Source organism: Corvus hawaiiensis, chromosome 1, assembly GCF_020740725.1.
Source record: "Corvus hawaiiensis isolate bCorHaw1 chromosome 1, bCorHaw1.pri.cur, whole genome shotgun sequence".
NCBI classification, from domain to species: domain Eukaryota; kingdom Metazoa; phylum Chordata; class Aves; order Passeriformes; family Corvidae; genus Corvus; species Corvus hawaiiensis.
In genome coordinates this window covers 61,679,245-61,701,218 of record NC_063213.1, presented here as the reverse complement: position 1 = coordinate 61,701,218, position 21,974 = coordinate 61,679,245, and positions in this window count along the sequence as shown.

Below are 21,974 nucleotides of genomic sequence, written 5' to 3'. Positions count from 1 at the left end.
TGAAGACCAGAACCATAGGCCTGTTTTGAAAGAAGTCATACTTGATACAAATGTGAAGAATTGACAAAAACCACATTGCAAAAGCAGCATCTAAATACAAAAATCAGTTCATTCACACTGTGACGACACCAGTTCAGAATGGTACAAGAATTTATGGTTTTCATATGCAGATCATACCAGTTTTTCTTTAAATAGGCACTGATTTTGGAAAAGGGATCTATGCATATAATGCTAGTTTTTCCTAAAATACATTTGTTTGCGTGTACAAATTAGTTTATGCCTAGCAAAATACCCCATAATATGCAGCTATGTGCTCTCACCTGTGCCTGTTTACCTGTGTTTCTTCCCTGTGGCTTTTATTTGTACAGGGTTTGTTACTAAGGAGTCACTCTGGAAAACTGGTGCTTTATGAGCAAGACAGTTGCAAAGCGAGATGGCTGTGAGTGCCTGTACTCAATGTAAATGCCCAGAGCAAACCACTAAGACAACACATGCATTCTTTTAAAAACTGGGAGCAGAACTAAGCTGTAAAAGCAACTAGTGATGCATCTTTTGTGACTATGCATTTCCAGGCCATTGCCTTATTTGCTGAATGTTCTCCATACAGTTGATTGAAAAAAGTAGGTGAAGCATAATAAGAAAAAATATTTTTTAAATGAGATTTCTAGCAATTCTTGGCTATGTTTGATTCAGAAATACTAGTATAATAGGGACTTTATTGCAATTTTGGGATGTTAGTTTTAGGTTACAGAGAAATGTTTGAATAAACAAGTGAAAAGTTTGAATAAACAAATCAAATCCCCAGCAGACATGAAATAACTACATCTTCTGAAGTTATTCTTGACAAAAAAATGCTTGACAGTCATTGAGGTAACTTTCAAGTTACCTTATATAAACTGAATTTGATTGTTCATTCCTAGGAATAAATGCCTGCAGCTCTAGAGATCCTCACAATGATAAGATAAAAATATTAGAACTGTGAGGATAAAATACAAATGAGTATATATGAGAATCTGCTCTCTTTCCTTCATTCTCTCATGGACTTGTTGGGACAGAATGTTTTCCCATACACTCTGCAAATCCAGAGCCCAGTGCCATTGGCTTGCAAGCACTTACATTGTTTTCTGTTGATCAGCAAAAATCTGTCTCTGGATTCTCTTCTTGTCTGGTTTGTGAATAAGACTAGTGTCCAAAAGTGATAAAAAAACCCCTTAAAAGATGTTGTTTTGGTTTTTGCTGGAAAAAAATTTCAAATAAGGAAAGCCTTTGATTACTCAATGATGCTGGGGCTCTCCCGCTTGCTTTTTTTCATTCAGAGTTTTCATTTCTCCCCATCCAGAATATACCAGAAAATAATTTCTGCTGTGCTTACAAATTCTGGAATTTTAACAGTGAATTCAGTGAAAGATATTTCTTTTCTGACTGATTTTTCAGTATTTCCCCTCAGATTGCTATGGCTTAGCTTATGGGCTTCAGAATACTGTTATTTCGTTGTCTGCTATTTTTTTCCTAAGTTCCTTATGTTCTTAACTTGCAGTGAGTTTCATACAACCTTTGCATACCATTGGCCGAGTCACTTGGAATGTTCCTTTTTGGCTCCTTGCTGCTGCTGCTGAGGATGTGACAATTTGATGCCATTGGTGTGACTTACAAAATTAACTAAACCCACCTTGTGTTCAATAAATTAGGAATGAGGCTATCACAAAGTGAGTGAGCATCTCAGGCGGTCTCTAGTAGAGTTTGTGGGAAGAGACAAGTGGAAGATGTCAAATAAGCAGTTTGTGTTCAACCTGGAAAACACTGATGTAGGATTTTTGAGAGATTAAAGCCAGTCTCTATACCGCCTTTCACTGAAATGATGTGGATCCCTGCTAGTGAAAGAAGTTGGCAATTCCTGTCATGGACAGGGAAAATGAGGGACCAGTGAGGGCAGGGACTGACTCTGCATACGGCAGGCTGGTTTCTTTGATCACCTAAGCTGGTGTCTCTGGTATACAAACCTTATAATCATATCCATTTGATGATTTCTTTATTAAATCAAAACGAAGTACTGACTGTGGGGCAAAACAGTTAAACATTCCTGGTTTGCCATGAGACATGGATGCCTATATTCAAATGTTGCTGTTTGTTCTAAGTCCATTCCCAACTGTACATTCTTTTCCATGGGAAAGGGGGAAAGCTGGAGACCCATCCACAAATTGTCATACATTTTCACAGATTCTGGAAGCTGTTACATTCTTGCTGGTTTTTTTTGTTTGTTTGTTTGGTTTTTTTCCCCCACAAGAATTGTCTGTCTCTGATATAAAGTCAGAAAGTCTGTATTTTGGGATTGCCTCACCACCAACTCTAGGTACCTCCTGCTTCACGAGCTCTGCAAAGTCACTGCAATTGTGACAAGATTGAACAAGGCTAACAATAAACCTGACCTTCAGCAGATTTGTGCTTCACTTTCTTAAATCTTCATTGCCAAGAAAATTGCCTAAGCAACTCTTGGGTGAAAATTGCAAACAGAATGTGTTAGAGCTGGTTACTTCTCTGTGTCAGAAAAATAAAAGAAAAAAAATTCAGTTTGTCTGGGTTTTTATTTTATGGTTCAAACAACATAGCTATTATGTCTGTGGATTAGTCTTGTGGGCTAAACATTTAAAAGTTGGCTTCAGATTAGCTGAGGAATAAACATGATTGTTTTGTTGGAAAAAACCCTTTGTTCAAGCTGGAGGATCAGTGCACAGAAGGTATAAACCTCAAAGAGAAGAAAAGAGAATTATGAGTGATGCTATTCAATCAGTAAAGAGTATATTTGGGATGAAATAAGCCAAGCAGAGTTAGAAATATTAAGGCAAGGATGTAATTTAATTAGAATAGCACACTTGCATTCTACAATGGAAGGAGGTCAGTTTTCCTTCAAGGCCTCTATAAGCTTGTGATTCTACTCTATAGTGGTTTGTTTATTTATTTTTCACCCCTTCTAAGTGCTAGTCTCGTTTTGAACAGAATTGCAGATTTTACTGTGGCCTTTTATAGTTGTCCCACAAGTTAACCCTTTAAAAACATGTATTTTTTTCAGCCAGAGTCAGGCTACAACAGAATCTCAAAACTACAGTGGGATTATTGAAATCAGAAAGACTTAAAACCTCTCTAACAAATTAGGTAAAGAAGCCTGACACTTCATTTATTAAAATAAGGAATGGAGAATGGTAATAATGATTTATGTTCCTTTTTTTTTTCTTCCTCCAGTTTGTTAATATAAATCAAGTTCTAGAATTGAATTAGTTTCTGGCACTTCCCACACTCATGTATTCGACAATATCACAGCCAGACAATGATGGGAGGATAAAATAATCCAGATGCCTTCAGTTCATGAAGCAAAGAGTGAATGTTCTCTTTTAAATTTGCAACTAACTGTATATGAATAAGATCAAATTTCTCTAAAAGTAATGTCTGGAAGCTTTTTAGTTAAGCCTGGTTTTAAAATATGAAGGTAGTGAGATGAGTCTGGACAACACCCATAAGGATGCTAGTAAGTGGCCAGTAGGGACATAGTTTTTTTGTTGGTATGCATTTTTGTGTAATTTTCAGGTGTGAAGACTGTTAAAGAAACATAAATGACATAAAAATCAGCATTTTTCTTCACTTTAAACCAATACACATACACTTTTCCAAATTTCTGGATAATAAAAATTATTTCCCTGTGTTTGTTGGTGCATCCATTGTAGTATGTGGGCCAGCTCATTTCTTTCTTCTAGCGTTCCTCTTTAACATTAGTATGCAAGAGGAGAAAAATGAGAGTGGAGCTGAATTGAAACTTTCTTTGTTTTTTTCATTTTAAGATGATTTATTTTGGTGTTGTTTGTTGTGGGCTCTTTTTGTTTGGTTGGTTTTTTTCTTTCTTGTTTGGAGGTCTCAGAACAAGTGTTTGGGGTTCTCTGGCTGCCTCCAGAGAGCGAAGATGCTCAAGGGCCCTCTGTCAGCTTGCTGTGGCCAGCTGTGCAGAGGCATGCTAAGGAATGCATTGCAGAGGTGCCTCCTTTGGCTCCACAGGGTAAGCTCATTTCTTGAACACGTGCTGGCCCTGGGACTGCTTTTGCTCCTGTGTTCCTTTGCGCTGTCAGAAGCCTTCTTAGCCCAGACCTTCTACTGATGTCTTCCCCAAAGTGAGGTGATTATGAACACTGCTCTGCTACAGGTCAAAAGCAATTCTATGAATCTCCCTTATTTAGTATGTGAGAAACATGTTAATTTGAGTATTTTGACTTTTTCAACATCTATGACCTAGCAAACCAACAGGCCAATATTGAAATATGCTCTGCATTGTTGTTCCTAGTATACAGAACACTTTCCATGACACTCATGGATCAGCAGTTGTTCAGAAGCCTGTCTAGTGCTGGAAGGACTAGTGGGTTTTGCTGATTTATTACAGCTCTCTGAAGCAGATCTCAACAGCACTTTTTCAGCGTTTGTGGGCACATGTAAGAGAAGCAGGCATAGAAGGGAGAGGTGACTGTAGTCATCTTTCAGCCATTTGTGCAGGAATGGAATATTTCCTGACAACTCCAGTTACCATCTGAATCAGGTTTATTCTTGCTGTTAGACTTTCGATATACTGTTTTATGCAGAAAACATATTGCTCTGCATTTCTAAATCAGGTTGGAGGTGTGATACAAAATTCTCTTGGGGCATTTTAAGGTAATAGTGTTTCCTTTTGTTGCAAGACTCACAGTGAAAAAAATGGGCGATCATACCACAGGAATAGATGTGTTACAGAATTCCTTCATGACATTAGATTCTGCTGAACTCCAAGGCATAACTTATACCACACCTAAAGTCATTAAGTGTAGAGACAAATTGCTTCATAGAGGCAAACCCTTTGTTACTGGATTTTTTTGTCTTTCATCTTACTGTTCTCCTTGCTATATGTGGTCTGTGGAATAATATCTAGGATTGCTTTTTGAAAATGTTTCTGTTGGCTTGGTTCGAGAAACCTCCACTATCATCTATTGTAACCAAATTTCTAAAATAAATTATAGCCCTGTGGAGCCACAAGTGGAGAAAACAGCAGGCTTCAGATGACATTTTGATAGTTAAAGGGCCTATTGCTGTTGTATTACTTGGGCCACTGATTATTCCTGTTTCTTTATTTACAACGACAAAACTGTTAGCTTTGCAAAGAACCTGCCTCAGGTGAAAAAATAACAATTTGTAGTTAAGGCTGGACCCAGAGGGAGTGAGAAATTCTCGGAGGGAACATAACCACATTTTGTGCTGTACTTCAGCACCCCACAGATCCAATCTAGCATGCAGACAAATGGAGCTAAATACAGTGCTTAAATGTGCATATTAAACCCTTGCCAGAAGCTACAGTTATTAAATAATACCAGGAGCTCCCCCAGTATTCTGCTAAAACAGTTGGAGCTGACTGCCAGGCTCATGCTTTCTGGGCAGATTATTTCAATCCTTTGGGAAAAGAAGAGCCACTTTAAGAAGTTAATACCTCTGGGGCAGTATATTGGAAAGCTTCATTTGATCTTCTGTGACATGTATGACAGTATCTCATTTTCAAGCTGAAAAAGTCCCATCCATGGGTTATGCCACAACCAACACGCATAAATAAGGCTCCAACTAGGAAAGGGAGAGTGGTGGGATATTGGAATGAGTGGCAAATGTTATCTGAAGCTCTTACTTGAGTCCCGCTATTAAAAAACATGCTGACATAGCTCTCTGGGATAACTGTGATACATTAGTGGCTTATTTGCTCTGTTTGGCTGAGTGGACGATAATTGTCAGCACGGGAAAGGTGTCAGCAATCACAGTGTCACGGAAATCACAGTTCTCTTCATCGATTAACCACATCCCACAATCTGTCAGTGTGAACAGCAATAATTTTGTTGTGGCCCTTGGATGGAAAATAAACTATTACCACCAAGGGCCCCTGAAAAAGCTGTTGTATAATCCCAGTGACAGAGAAAAGAAAAAGGATGGAAATGTAGAAAGAAGCTTCTTCCACAGTCCACATCAGCTGTTAGGAGTTTTTATTAACAATTGCTGCAGATCTCCAGGTGCTACAGCTATGCTGGAGAATGGCTGCTGCACAATAGGTTAGGCAAATTGAGATACAGAGCCAGATTGGGCCAATGTCTTGCTAATCCTTGACTGCCTTGGACATCTGGTCCTTCTGGAGAAGGATATTACCACACATGTTTTTTATCAGTGAGACAGAATTTCTGGACTATACTGTTGATTCCAATTACAACACTGTGTTTGAAAAAGCATTTAAAAGCAGCACCTACTTCTCCCTGTTTCTTCAGCTCTCTAAGTCTTTCTGATACTGTTGGCTCTGAAATATGTTGAATGGGACAATAAGAAATAGCATTCCAAAATGCTTCATTGTGCAAGGTTTTCTGTGTTGGCTTTTTTGTTGGTTTTTTTTGTTGTTGTTTTTTTTTTCCTTTCCTACTGTAACTAACAGAGCTGTGATTCCGTTTTCTTGGCAGTACAGGAGCTCATTCAAACTGAAATGAGAAAATTGGGACCACTAGGGCAAAAGTCAACAAGCATCTGCAATCCGTGATGAAGATTTCTTATCAGTAATGAGGACTAGATATTCCTGGCCTATTTTTCACTGAAACAAATACAATTCCAAGACGGACATTGCTTCTAAGGGCTGGTGTTGTTTCCTAATCCTTAATCCACAGAAAGGTTCTTGTTTTTAGGAAGGAAAGCCTTTTCCACACTGCTTTCCTGCCTTTCCTTGAGCACTATAGAAGATAATTTCTGTGTTTAAAGACTGGAAATTGTGGGATACTTGCCAGCTCTTTTATGGCCTCTTGGACTTCGGGAAAACCATTTTTCCTCAGTTATTCCTTTGTGAAGTAGATGCAATGGTACATCTGCTTTCCACGTACCTTGGGAGACTTGATTGATGATTATAATGGGCTTTCTCAACTAGAATGCAAGGAAGAACAGCAGTTTATTACAGTGATACCAGTTCAGGGGTCGGTGTAACCTTCTCTTCTTCCAGGGTGAAGAAAAAATATACTGCTATAACTTAGCCCTTATCTGACCAGTATGCTCACTGTGTGCTGATTTAAAATGTGCAGGCCTATCTTCATTGGAAAGGAGCAGAATTTTCAGCTGTTCATGAGAAAAACCTCTCTGTAGAATGGATTTTAGAAAGTACTAAACATCACTGGCTTTGTTTTTCACTGGGAAGTGAAGCGTTGACAGAGCTACTGATAAGAAGTGGCAAATCTTTACTACAGCCAGTGGCGCAAGGGAAGATTTAGTGCAACTTGGTCCAAAGCTCTCAAGGGTTGTATTGTCAAAATCAAACCAGGAACAGAAAATAGGAAAAACAGATGAAAAAAATTATTAAAAGACCTCCAGAAAGAGATATGTCTTTATTGGATAACATTATCACATCATTACTTTGCTGACATAATAACAAATCAATGAAAGGAATATTAAATATTTTTAAAAATGAATAATGTAGTAACATATCATGGAGCTTTAAAGTGTACTGACCTGGATATATCAAGCCTAAGCAATCATTTCTTAGCTCTTGTGAGATCATTGCTTGACTCTGAAATTAGAATAATTTCATGAGTGTGTGGAAATAAGAATGAGGTCACCTCCATCTTAATTAGAAAAGGATAAATCAAACATCCAAGGCATACTTTCTTGTTTGCTGTTGACTCGCTTAGATTGGTATGATATAGTCCTGGGGCAGTATTTTATGATAGCCTATTTTGCTGCCTTGTGTATTATACTCCTTTTGCCTTTCTTTCTGACAATAATATAGGGTTAATCATGCTTACAAAACTGTTAAATTCATTCTGTTTCTATCTGAAAAAATGGAATGAGGTGAGCAAAACATTCAGATAAATAACATTTAATGCAGGCTTTATATAAGCCAGAGGTCTCAATAAAATTTTAAATCCTTTTAGTCAGCTATTCTTCTAATTACTTTTTATTTCTCCTTTGCTGGAAGAGCTTTCAGGCTGTGTACCATGAACATGTGGGTCTTTATTTCACATTAATGTGTTCAATAAAATAAAATTATACAGTTGAGTAATATGGATCAAAAACTAATTTATATAAACATTGATTGTTTCAGAGCACTGGAAAACTTCTTTGTCTTGGTCTGTATGACTGCATTTCTGTAGACTTGAAATATACTCAGTTGTTATGGCCAGGTTTTAATTTTAAAAAAACACTGATATGGAAGACATTGATTGACAATTGGTTCTGCTGTGTTCCTCCTTCCTGGAGTAATGAAATAATTGCCTCAAACGAGATACGTGACTGCTATCTTTCCTATTTTCTTTACCAAGTGCCTGAGTCAGTACTCTGAAATTCAGTGCTGATCCTTCAGCGACAACAGTACTGTATAAGGAATTTTCTGAGATAAAAATATACATACAAATACTCCTAAATTCACAGAAAAAAGTTAGAAAAAAAAAATAGTATTATTTATATTAAGTACAAGGCTGAGTCTTTGGACTTTGATTCCTGCTATGAACCTATAAGACATACTGAACTTTCCTGTCTCTATATCACCCTAAAATATAAACAAAGTGAGGCCAAAAGATACTGTTATAATTTTGACACTGATGTATTGATGTCAGTGTGGTCAAGGTTTCTTGAAAATTACTTATCAGTGGAGTCTGAGTTGTGCTTAGATTGGCAGTTGGGTCATTTGTCTTCAAAGATATGCACACACCCAGTATTTCATCTTTATTTAAAGATAGTAATTAGAAACCTTAATCCTAGGCCACAAAACATGGAAGTCAATCAGAATATAGAAGCTCCTGAATTTCCAAGTAGAGCGCATTATTTTGACAAGAGATCAATATTCAAACTTAGTAGTCTTAGCAGAGCTATGATGAGAGAAAAACAACTATCTGGGCTCAAAATAATAGACAGGCTCATCTCCTTAATAACAATATGGTCATTGTCTCTGCTAGGCTAGAGCCCAGTTAAACATTCAGTTAAAAAGCTTTCCTGCTGCATGGAAAGTACACAGTATGATAGCTAAGGCCCTTAACCCCCACAAGCAGCAAAGCTTCCAGGTGAATTGCTGTGAGAGGAAATCTTTCAGGTGCTAGGGTAATCTTTTCTTGAGTTCTCACCAAGCCGGGTATCTGCACTTTGCAGATGGAAACAGAAAGGAGAGAAAGGAGGCAGGAACTAAATGCTACAAATGGCCGTGGACTGGATATCAGAGAGATGAGGGAGATGGGGGAGAAAAAAATCTAAATCCAGTCTTTAGAAGCGTGGATTTTGCTCTGGGTCCATCTCTAATTAGTTCCTGTGTGTTATATAGAAATTGACTGGGAGGAAGATACCTGTAAAAATAAGGTAGCAGCTTTGGTATTTTTTTTGTTTTTGTTTGTTTCTTTCTTTCTTTGTTTTTCATTATGTTGTTGTTGATTTGTATTGTTTTGGAGAAGGACTGTTGCCTTGATTGCAGGTGGACAGATCTTATATGATTTGAGTAGATTCATTTTGTGTTTCTCTCATTTAAACAGCATGAAATGGCAAGAGTTGTAGGGTGTAAGTATGAAGAAAGAATGAAAGCTTTTATACATCTTTCTGGGAGCATAAATTGCCCTAAAATGGAGTTTAATATTTGATTCAGACAGGCAGTCACTTGGAACAGTAAGCAGGATTGCAGCAATCTTACAGGCTGGAGGGATGTGTTTGGGGAAGTGTTGAAACATAAATCAGGCAGAGAATGATTTTGAGGAAAAGGAGATATGGACTGAGTGAATCTAAACTTGCACAAACCTGTCAAAAATGTGTCTTATTGTCCAATGTATTATCCCCCTATGATTAATGTGAATTGGAAATACATTATCGTGTGTGATATGTATGCATGCTGCAAACCCATTAAGAACAAGCCTTACATGATTTATTTGTATTAATGTCATATTAAATTCTAAAAATTGAGTTGATGTTAAAGCACAGGTGCAATCCAATAAAAACAAAGACAATTTGAGTTACGATAGCCTTATATCAATTTTACTCCCAGCATACTAGAAATGTAGTACCTGAACTGTGAACAACCCTTCACATAGTAGTAGGCTGGTTTTCAACTGTGCACCCACAACAGGTAGGAATATTTTGGTATGGCAAAGTTCTCAGAGAATTTAGCTTCCTGCAAATGCACAATCAGAAATTAAATCGTATTTCCCCCATCTTTCTTTTGTTTAATCAGGTGTTTTTGCAGACCACCACACAAATTTGAAGCACTGGATTTTTAAAGTTGTCTTGAAACCCTTCTAAAATGTATCATAATGACTGAGCATATAAAACCACTTGTTTATGTGACATGCACTGCATTCCCAAGGGATCAAGCCTACACTTTCATACTGAGCCTTCTTTTTAGATAGCCGGCAAAAGAAGGCAAAAGAGAAAGGCTGATCTGAAAACCTTGTGCAAATATTAATGAATTTGTTCTCACAAATCCCCTGAGAAGTATTACTGTCATTTCAGGCATTATATTAAATAGATACATGGGCCACACTGTATTTTTAAAGCTCCTTTTTTGTGGGATCTGACAAAATCTGTGAAGAGACTACTTTTTATGTAATGATCCTTGCCCATTTCAAAAGTCACTTTTTTGTTCCCATTACAGAGGAAAATGACTTTTTTGCTGTGAATTGTGGAAGAAGAATCAAAACTGTTGAAGGACTATTTGAAAGTCTCAGCTAAAAGGGAAGCTAGAAAAGCAGGCTATTAAATCAGTTGATACCTCCACAAGGCTGTAATACAACAAAGTAAGAAGGTTTGTGTTTAAGCCAAAATGTAAAATCATTACTAAGCACTTTTGCTAAGCAGTTTAATTTACGAGGGAGCGTAACTTTACAAAGCCATACTCTGTAAGACTCAAAATATGACAGCAGTTTTAGAATGAACAAAAGAAGTACTAAACCAGCAAATCCCCAGCCCAAAATATTCTGAATCCCACAGTAACATGGCTTTAGTGTGGCATCTCTGTGATTTATACTGTATGATTATAATCCTTTGGAATAAATTGGCACTGACTGCTGTAACATCTTAAAGCTATTCAGGCAGCACATACAAACTGAGAAGTTAAATCACAGCCTGTGTCCAAGATTTCATCCAATATATATATTTTAAGTGGAGTATCTCTTTGGAGATAGGTAATTCAATTGAGAAATAGTTCTTTTAGGACAAGATTTAGGGGCACATTGAAAAGATTGGAAGTTTTCTTTGGTATTAATTCTAATTATCTACAGAATCTCTCTGTGTTATCACAGGCTTCATAAACACATTTAAAGCAGATCTGGATATCTTCTTTGCTCAAGTGGGTTAGAAGGAGGAGTTCCTCATTGAAGCTTTATGGACAGGAGCTGAGGCTAAATGAAAACAATAGCCCATGTGGTGTCTCAGAGAGCAAGGCAGGTGCATAGAAGTAGGGCTGAATGACATTTTATATGCCCTCAGAGGTCTCGTCCTGCCTCTGGCTGCCTGGTCATGAGGGTAGGGACTCCTGAGCTTTATCTACCACATTTACACCTCAGGTATCCAACGATGCACGAGTGGCATTAGATGTCCGTATCTCAGCTGCTGAATACCAGCCTTGGATGAACTGCTTAGTAACATGATTGAAGGCAGTCTGCAAAGAAGACATTCAAGACATTGAATTCTGGGCAAAAATATCAGTGGAAGCAGCACTTCAGGTGTCTGGCAGCAGGTGTGCTCGCTGTAAATGCTGTAGGGTCACTGTGATTTTACTGTTCAGTATTTCTGTGCATTCTGTTACTTGTAGTGAGCTCAAAGGCACCAACAGTCACTTTATATGGGATATGAGTTGTTGCTGCCTGCCCGAGGTGCAGCCCGGCCCCGGGACTGCCCAGGTACGTCCAGACTTGTCTCTGCCACGTGCTCTGAATCCCCTTTGTTCCAAGCGCGGGTAGAACTTGAAAGTAGCACGGACTCCCCCGAAACAGAGTCCAATTGGCTGGTTACCATGGGTCCACCCCCTGCTCTCCCTGTTCCCCTCCCCCAAATAAAGGTGGCCCAATCGCAGCTGCCCCGCCCCGTCTGCTCCTGCTTCCCCTTCTGTAGACTGGTTCTCTCGTCCCTCTCGGGACGGGAGGAATAAAGAAAACAGGAATACAGGCACGGAGTCAGGGCTATATTTCTACCTCTTTGCTTCAGCTTGTGATGATAGCCACAGGCACGGAGTCAAGGCTATATTTCTACCTCTTTGCTTCAGCTTGTGATGATAGCCAAACAGCTATCACTTGCCGCAAATCGGAGCCGCTGAGCTGCTGGATCGCCCGTGCCGTCTCTCCTGGCAGCTCGGGGCATTCCTGGGCATAGAACAGTGAGTCTGCCGACTGAGCGAGCAGTGAACTCTCGTCAATTGGCACCCCGTCAATGAGTTATTTGCTCCATCCATGGGGCATCTAACAGCACTATTAAAACAACCATCTATTTGCCAGGCCACTTCAAGTCCAGAAGCAATTTAAGCTATTTTCATATGGTCTGAAACACAAACTAATACAGTGCACCAGAGAAAAGCAAGGCAGAGTTTGCACTGCAGTCCAGGAGCTGAGATGCTGGGCAGTGCAGTGCAGGGCTATGGCACTCTCCAGAAAAGAGGTCTTGGTACAGTGAATTCCTCATTTACTGAAGTCATGACCTTCCAATAGCACAAAACCACTTAAGATTTGGAATATTTCAAATAGGAGGACTAATAAATTATTGTAGTTTAATGAAAGTAAAGCAAAAAATGGAAGTAAAAAACCCCCCTGTAAAATAGGACACTGAACCAAAATAATCTTTTATCAAAAGAGAAGCAAACAGCTCAGAAATGAGTTTACATTAGCTGTAGTCATGCAGAAATCCTTCGCAGTGTCCTGAGGCCACTTATTGCTACGCCGTGGCGCTGTGGCTTCTGTGCCGTAGTGCGAGGTGCTGTGATCTTCCAAAAGCGTCTCTTTAGCGAAGCCGCTCGGCAGGATCAGCTACACACTCACACACGTGTGCACGCACAAACGCACTGATAGCTCCAGTAATATGGATCGACGGCAAAGAGACAGGAAGGGTCTCTGTGTGGAGTTCCGCAGACGAAGGTTTATTGCAACCATACTGCAAAGGGGTCAAAAGACAAAGATAAAAGACAATGCAGGGTCCAGGTTTAAGTACGGGAGCGGGGCGAGCACCAGGGACCAATGATCTGAGGGCACAGGGCGATACAAAGGTGGGACTAGGGAATGGGAGCCAATTGGGAAGCTCTGGGGGAGAGGCAATAGGCAAGGGCCAATGGGGGGGAACCTGGAGTGGAGAACTTTCTAGGGCATGGGACATATAAGGTAGCAAGGGGGCGGAGAGGCCAATGGCCAACCAGGAACGCAGAACTGGGGTACATTAACATAGCAACACAAAGCACCCTGGGGGAAGTTTCTTTTGTTACCCTAACCTGGGGTTCTCTGATCTTAGGGACTATCTCACCAGAGAACTGTCTTTCTCCCTTGTACTGCAGGTTAACCAGCTACTATAGCCACTTTGAATGTTGCTTGCCCTAGAACTGATGACTGAGGCTCTTAAAATCTCTCAAGCAGTAATGTATTTGTAAGTTCAAATTTAGGGAAAGCTTCTGCTGCCCGTCTTTTTGGAGAAGCAATCAGGTGTTTGCCCCTTCTGATAGAAGGCACTTTACCTATTACCTCTGAAGAATAACCAAAGCCCTTGGTCACTAAATACCACGTGCTCCTGGTGTGCAAGAAAATAATGTCTGTAGCACTCAGCCACTGTGCCTTGCACGCAGGATCGGGTTCTGATTGCTTTTAAGCGCTAGAAAATTCCTGAGTGGCTGTTTCTGCCAGGCAGACTTGCTGCTGCTCTAGTGCAAAAAGGGCTTGTCCTGGATGTAATTAGCTGCCTGTTACGGCCTCAGACAGAAGGGAACTCCTTCCCTGACTATAAACACAGTGAAAACAACTCCTTTGCAGTAGAGAGAATGCAAAACAGAGTCACGCTCTGCCAAACCACCACTGCTGTAAAGTCCAGATTGTTGCATAAATGGCAGTAAATCCTGGGCTGCTCCAACTGTCTTTGAGGCTATCCTAGTTCAGGATCTAGCTACAGACAATCCCTCCCTTTTTCACCCCTTTGGTCACTGAGCAGAGCCAGGCTGAGGACTGATCTCTCTTCGTTTGGGCACTTACGCAGTTGAAATTTATGTTTGCTTGGAAATAACAAGCAGTTTTTAACTTAAATATGCTGCTTAAAATACAGAAAGGTTTCTGTATGCAGGAAAGGCACTGGGGAATGGGGTCTGGTTTTCAGTTTGGAAAGGAACAAGTGGGCTGCCCTGCTCCGATCACATCTCTTAAACAGAAAGTGTGGGAGTGTGCTCCTACTCCTCTCTCTCCCTCTCCCTCTCCCTTTTTTTCTCCCTCTCCCTCTTTTGTATTGAATTTTTTATTTATTTTTTATTATTTTATTCTATTTCTGACAAGGTGTTAACTGATCTGATTCACCCACGCTGCTGGACTCTGCTTCAGGTCACAAGTGGGCTGCAGGATTTTTGGGAGCACTTCTCATACAGTTGGGGGCGTTCCAAAATCATCCTGTGCCAAGTGGAAAATGAAGCTGTCATCAGTCCAGGGTCAGCTCAGCATAAGGGCAGAGGAGCTCCTTCCTCTTGCTCTATTTCCTTTTAGTCTGTGGTCCGTTTTTATTGCTGAAGAAAGTTTTCAAGGGTAGTGAAACCCTCATGCAGCACCTCTTGGCTCTGGATCTCAAATCTGTAAAGGAAACTTCTTATATATATGTGTTTGGCTTGAATTTATTCCTTCAAGGAAAGACAATTATTAGCTTCTTGTTGGTGATTTCACCTGCTCAAATTCCCCGGATGGTCACAGACCTTTTATAGCTGAATTTTAATGATATAAGCACCCAGCTGATGTGAGAATATGTTGGGAGATCCAGCCTTTAACGAAAGAGCTGTTCAAAGCTGCTTTAGTCTTTCTTGCTTGTATTTTATTCAAAGACCATATTGGAGTAGGATGTGGTAGTCACTAGTCGGACATCAATTGTGTTGCCTTTATTTCCTAATTAGTAGTCCAGCTGTGGAAATAATTGACTTTTTTTTTCTTTTTGGTTTGTTAATGTTTTGCGGGTTTAATCAAGGGTGTGGGGGACTGTTCCAGGTTAAACATTTGGTTTCATTTTAATTTGCTGTTGAATAAAAAGTAGAATGTTTTCAGAACCTTTTGAGACTAGAATCTTAATAATCTGTTCTGACAAAACTCAAAATGTTTTGGCTTTTAGAGAATGTTTTTGACTGTGAAAATCTGATGAGCTTGATGTGTATTTGTGAAAAACTTGGGTAATAAGAATTTATGTCTTTTGACAGTCAAAAACAGCTGAAATTCTTTCTTTAGCTCTAATTGCTCTTTTACATTGTACAATACGTTCAAATAAATCCATTGCCCAATGTCTTCTCTGAGAAATTGTATCAAATCTATACCTGCAATGGAACGTTTTTTAAGCTTTTTCTCTCCTCCACCCTCTTTTTTTTTTTTTTTTTTTTTTTTTTGGCTGAACTATTTGAAAATGCAACTGCTAATATTTTCCAGGTTGGTACTAAAGCTGAAACAGCTGATTAGAAACACTCTGCTTGTTTTCGTGTTCATCCCTGCACTGTGTTACACAAGGCAGCTTGAGCAGCCAGTAGCTGAAAGCCTGACCACTTGCTGAGATCCATCTTTCATTTATTTTATCTCCTTGCCCGCGTTTATGTCTGGTGACGCGGTAGGCTGAAGAAAGAAAGTTGAGAAGGTCAGTCTATTGTGTTGCCTCTGGAGCCTGTGTGTTTGCCCTTCCTGATTCTGTTTATTCTCTGAATCATTTGACACGCTGCACGTTCTGCTCTGACCTTCAGCCTATTGCTAACTCCAGTGCCTTGCCTCAAGGCCACAGTTCTGCAATGCAAGGAACAGACTCTGGGGTGTCTCATCCCAGATTAAAATGCCCATGACTCAGCTTCCCTCCAGTTTAACCTCACATTACTGAATCAAAGTTGCTCAAAAACTTTTTCCAGCTGAACTGCATTCTGGGAAAATTCATGGTCCTCTTGCCTTGCGCCCCTACCAGCATCTGATTAAGCCTGAACTGGTTACATCAGTGGAAAACATGACAAGGCAGTCAGCCCTTGTTGTGGTCAGTTCCATTCAGAGCTGGACCTGGCAAAGACAGGAACAACCCACTGCCCACACTGGATGGCACATGAAGCCCCAGCTGAACTGTTACCTCCATTCCCTTTCTAAGCACAGTCTCCTTAGAAAAATTCCAGTCACCACCCCTGGAAGTGTTCAAAAGACATGTGGATGTGGCACCTGGGGACATCAGCAAATTTTCAGGTGACATGAAGTTGAGTGGTGAGGTTGACATACCTGATGCGATGCCACTCTCAGGAACCTGGACAAACTCAAGGTTCGTGGACCACGTCTTCTCTAAGGAAAGGCTGAGAGAATTGGGATTTTTCAGCCCATCAAAGGCTTCAGGGTGGCCTACTTGTGGCTGTCTAGTACCTGAAGGGAGCCTACAAGAAAGATGGAACTTCTACAAGGGCATGTAGTGACAGGACAAGGAGAATGGCTTCAAACTGAGAGAGAGTAGATTTAGATAAGATATTAGGAAGAATTTTTTTTCTATGAGAGTGGTGAGGCACTGGAACAGAGAATTGATGGATGCCCCATCACTGAAAGTGTTCAAGGTCAGGTTGGATGGGGCTCTGAGCAATCTGATCTAATAAAAGGTGTCTCTGTCCCCGCAGCTGGGGGGTTGGAAATGGATGGCCTGTAAGGTCCCTTCCAACCCCAAACCATTCTATGACCCTATGATTCTGTGACATGGTTTAGTGGTGAACATGGTAGTTCTGGGTCAACAGCTGGACTCAGTCTTAGAGGTCTCTCACAACTTTCATGATTCTATGACTATGATTTAATGACTACACAATATGGCTGCAAGGGTTGAGCGCTGTAACCAAGCTCATGTATACTGGCATAGCTTTTTAAGGTGTTATTTTTGTTGGTTTCTTTCAGATACTTTATTCTGTGTCAGAGATCTGGAGTAGAGAGATTAATGTTGCTGACAGATAGGTGAAAGAAAACAGCACTCTACAGTCTATGTCTTGATTTACTAATTCTTAGAAATTAAATGGCATTGTTTCAAAATAACCTAAAATGCTATGCTATTATATGGAGATGCTGTTTGGAGCTTTTATTGCAGAATGATCTTTTTTATTTATTTTTTATTTTTATGAGGGAACTCTGTGAAGCAAGCATTTACACATAAGAGGTGGGACAAAGGAAAACTCTCCCTGTCCATCATCTGGCCCTATTTGATTGTGGGAAAGGTGTTTATTACAGTTACACACCTTAGTCTTTTACACTGGTTAGATTTTGTTTGCTCCTGTGTATTTCATGATTAGTAATGTATGTTTCAACAACATCTACTGACTTGTAACTACTGTGGGGGAGTTGGGTCTGCTAGAGATATTGCATAGAAAAACCCAGAGATACGTATCTTCTGAAAACCGTGAAAAGTGGCAAGGATTGAATGATAAACCCAGGAGCATATGGTATGTGACCAGTCTTATATCATGACTATTGCACTGAATTACCAGTGCCATATTACGATAACAAAAGTGAAATAAACATATCTGAAAGGGAAAAGAAGTGTAAAAATGATGAAAACAACAATATTTGTAAGTAGGCAAATGCTGTTGTCTCAGAAATCTTTCCTGTCCTGTCCTAGTATGGTAGGGTATTTTTTCATCTTGCCATTTGTGGAAATGCAAGCCAATATTGAAGAGAAATACTTACACAAGAGCATTAGCAAGGAGAACAAATAAATCATGTAATCTTTTGATTCAACCAGGCTTTAATTTTGCACATTTATATCATAATTTGCTATGTTTTCCTTTTATATTTACAACTGGAAATGAACCTAAATGTCACGGGTTTCTAGTAACTGTGTGGGATTTCAGACTTGCTAGAATCTAGTCATTCATGAGCCTTTCCCTTGCAGGTTTGCTTGTTCCTGTGCCATGCTCCGTCCTCTGCTCCTGAGGTGCCTCTCCTCTGATGCAGAGAGTGAGTGCTGTGGGAATGGAGCTGAACTCATGCCATTTTTATTACAGGGTAGAGAGAGCTCCTTCCCAGGCACCTGGCAGGAGGAGCACTGTGGGAGTGCCATCTGTTTCAGCGCTGCCTGCTAGAATTCTCCCATTGCTTGATGTGCCATTGCTATCTAATCAAGACAAGGAAGTGGTTAATGTTAAAGGGGCTGTCGTGGAAAACACTTTCTCCAACCTGAAGAGCTGTCAGAAGCTGTAGCCATGACTATTCTTCAGGTGCTGGTCCTCTTGGTGTTTTTTTCCACACCTTCTTTTTGAAAGACTTTGCTGTCTGGCTGATCTATGAACCACCGTTGTCTAACTACAGATCCATATGCTCAGAGAAACTGTTGTGCAACACTTTAGATAGACACTGAAAGCATAAGATAATCTCCTCTTATTTTTTTTTAAGCCTTGTAACAGCTTCCTGAGGTATACACAGGAACTTATTACCTCATGCAAAGGCAAATGTGAACTCCCTCCCCCATCTCCCATAAATAATCTTCCACACAACTGTAGACACTGACATATTTATCTCTTGGCCCCAAAGGCTGAGGTCTTTGGCAGCAGCTAGGAGTGAAAAAATTGAAAGATGCAGAGTTCCTTTCCACCTCTTCCCCAGTTTACAAGGACTCATTTGGCTGCAGGCCACTGAGTGATGCTGAGCACACCCTGCAGGCAATTAGTTCTTTCATACAAGTGAACTACAGTTATATGGGCACACAGTAAATTCATTATTTTACTGTCTTCTCCAGGCTATAGGGGCCCCAGTTTGTGTTTAGTGTTAGTAATAGCATTAGCGTTAAAGTTTAGTATATAGTTATTGTTTGTTAGTTTAATCTAGAAATGTGCTTCAGAAAAGTCAGCTCATCTGAGGCAGTAGAATGTCTAAACCAGGAGACTCCCTTGGTCTCTGCAGCAGGGAAAAGACTACATGGCAAAGTAGGGATGGTTGTCTAGACATCCTTATAATAACCTGGATGTGAGGCTGAAAGTCAGCCTTTCCAACAGATCAATTCTTTCAATGTGTGGAGGTGGCACCACCTGCAAAATCATCAACGCTGATCAATACTTTTTTTGCAGCCTTGCATGCTAAAGAAATCAGAATATAACCACTACTGGGAATGCAGTATCTGTGAATTCTTAATATGTTAATCGCTTAAAGTTGATATGTCTCCAGTTGCCAAACAACTTAAGGGAGATCTTCTGTGTGATGACATAGCATAACCTGGCATGATGATGGCAGTGGGGCTGCCATTGGCTCATTACTGCTTTACAATCAATTTTTGAACAATCAGATGAAAAAAGTAAATTTTAAAAATGTAGCTTCCTTTCTAAAACAAAGATTCTGTCACTGATTTGACTTGTTCTATTGAAATTTTGAACTATTTTTAAGTGTAAAGTACTAGCACCTGTCAGAACCTCATTAGATCCTTCTCACAACATTAAGCCTTTTCCCAAGATGCCAAGTGGGAGAACATCTGAGGCAAAGTTTACTGGTTTGCTATAGTGCTTCTGATTTTCTAGAAAAGCCCCAACAACAAACCAAACAAACCCAGCTCTTTTTTTTACTGTCTTGGTGACCTGCCTGCAACTCCTGTTTTCAGCTTTTTACTGTTGGAACCATAAATGTAGGCTTCCTGCATCCTTTCATGGATCTGGGCAGCAGGTGGGCAGGAAGTCATCAGTGAGGAACAGGAAACAGAAGGATTAGGAAACAGCCAAGGTCTATTCAGGGGCAATGTTAGGCACAGCTAGAAGTGCTCCCCAAAGTGAGAGAAACTTATGTCTCAGTGGAACAACATGGACAGTGCCATGGCAGTTAATGTGCTCTGCAATAAAGCTGAGTTGCCAGGAAATTCTATGCTGAAACTAGTGAAATTCTCTATAATCATCATGTTAACAATGGTTATCTGCCAGTGAAGCACATACATGTGTGGCGGATACATGGCATGTAAGGCAGATTAGATTGGAATGAATGGTACTTTATGGTGGTGGAGCATTCTGAGGGTGTGGGATAAGGATTTTGAGAGCTATTGCTACAGACTGCAGAATGCTCCAGGGACTTCCTTGCGAAATAAAGCAAAACAATTCTAATAAAATTTTTATTTTGTGCTTAACATCGACCCACTTGCAGTAGAAACCCTCTACAGGAAAAGGTCTTGGTCCTTCTCTGCTTCTGTTTTTGTAAACAACGTCACTTTTCTGTTGCTCTTAAGCTACTGTACCAAATGGTGTGAGTACAGTTGAAAGTTCCTTTCCTGTTACATACTACTAAATGTCAGAGAGTTAAAAGCATTGTAGCATCATCTAGAGGCCAGACACAAACTACGGTGCATTGTTAGTCTTTCAGTTGAGTAAAGCACACAGATGGATATTAAAAAGATAAGATTCCAAGTAGGATTTTCCAAAGAACATAAATACCAGAAAATAGGTTTCCCAATGAATTCCTTATGAGCAGAGTTACAGTGCATAAATATATATGTACTATATATAGTAATTTTGTACAGACAAATTTATGTTTTTCTTCTGCACATGTAAATAAATAATCAAAGGTAGTAGAATAATATATAATCTAAGTTTCATCTATTTACAAATTTGATGGAGAGCTGACAAATTAAGTGAAGAGACAAGTACATATGCCCTGTTGTGCAGCTGCAGTATGCAACATTCAATTTGGGTAACAGCTACATGACTCAAGATTCTAATTTTATTTAATATATGAAGAATAAACTTGTTTGTTTCCATTTGGCAGTTGTAAACTTTGTCTTTTTCTGAATGTATTTAATAGCCAGTGTACAAATGACCTGTTTGAGAATTTTGTGAGGAATGTCTTGCCAGCAAAGTGCAGAGGTTTGAGAAATTTATGAGAAGCATGTGCATATGTGTGGGCAGGAAGAGTGACTTTATTAAAGACAGGTAAAGGATTCAACTTCCCCTACTATGCAATGGGACTTGGAAGATTTTCCCAAGAGTAATTAGAAATTTGTTTAAAAACAAGTTTGCAAAGCCAGCCTCTCTTCGTTCAAGTAGCTGAGTGCCTTGCAAATGTCAAAAAGTTATGTCATTTTCACTTTGTAGAATTGGAAACTGAGCACTTTGCTGATTTATTCAAACTGATTTGTTCAAATTGATATGGTAAACAGGCAGTGTTGAAAATGAAGCTGGTTCCCTTGTGTCTTATTCCTGTGTACAGTGAGGCCTGCTGGCCCCTCTAAGAGGAAGGTTCATGTGGCCAAGGAAATTAATTGTCCACAGATGTATATGAGACTAGAAATACAGATGCAGGAGTATGGGACTGTTGTACAGATTTACTGCCCTTTGAATCCAGTGTTTCTTTCTGAGACATAATATCTTTCTCAAATCAGAAAATCTCCTGGGAAGTCAGCACTGAAGATTGTTTCATTGCACTGGCAAACTCCTGAGAAGATGGACTTTTCCTTTTACAGTCTGAACAAACAAAACGGGCCAGCTGAGACAGTAACCAATGAGCAGTCCCCAGATATGAGGAACTAGGGAGAGCAGAGGCAGACCAGCTGAAGTGCTCTCCCAAGCACTTTTGCTCTGTGTTTTATTGCAGTTTTGGTGCATATCTTTGAAAATTTCAGTGACAGAGGAGTTTCTTCTGCCTAAACCTCAGCAGTTGCTGGGCATGTCAGTGCAGGGATGGGATTTTGGTTCTTTGGGAAGCAACAGACCATATCCCCTTCTCTAAATGCACAGCTTTCATCAAAACAAATCTCCTTAGCTAACACTCTGCTTGCATCTTCCCCAAATGCAAGATTTTGGGTTCAGATTTCACATGCAAAAACAT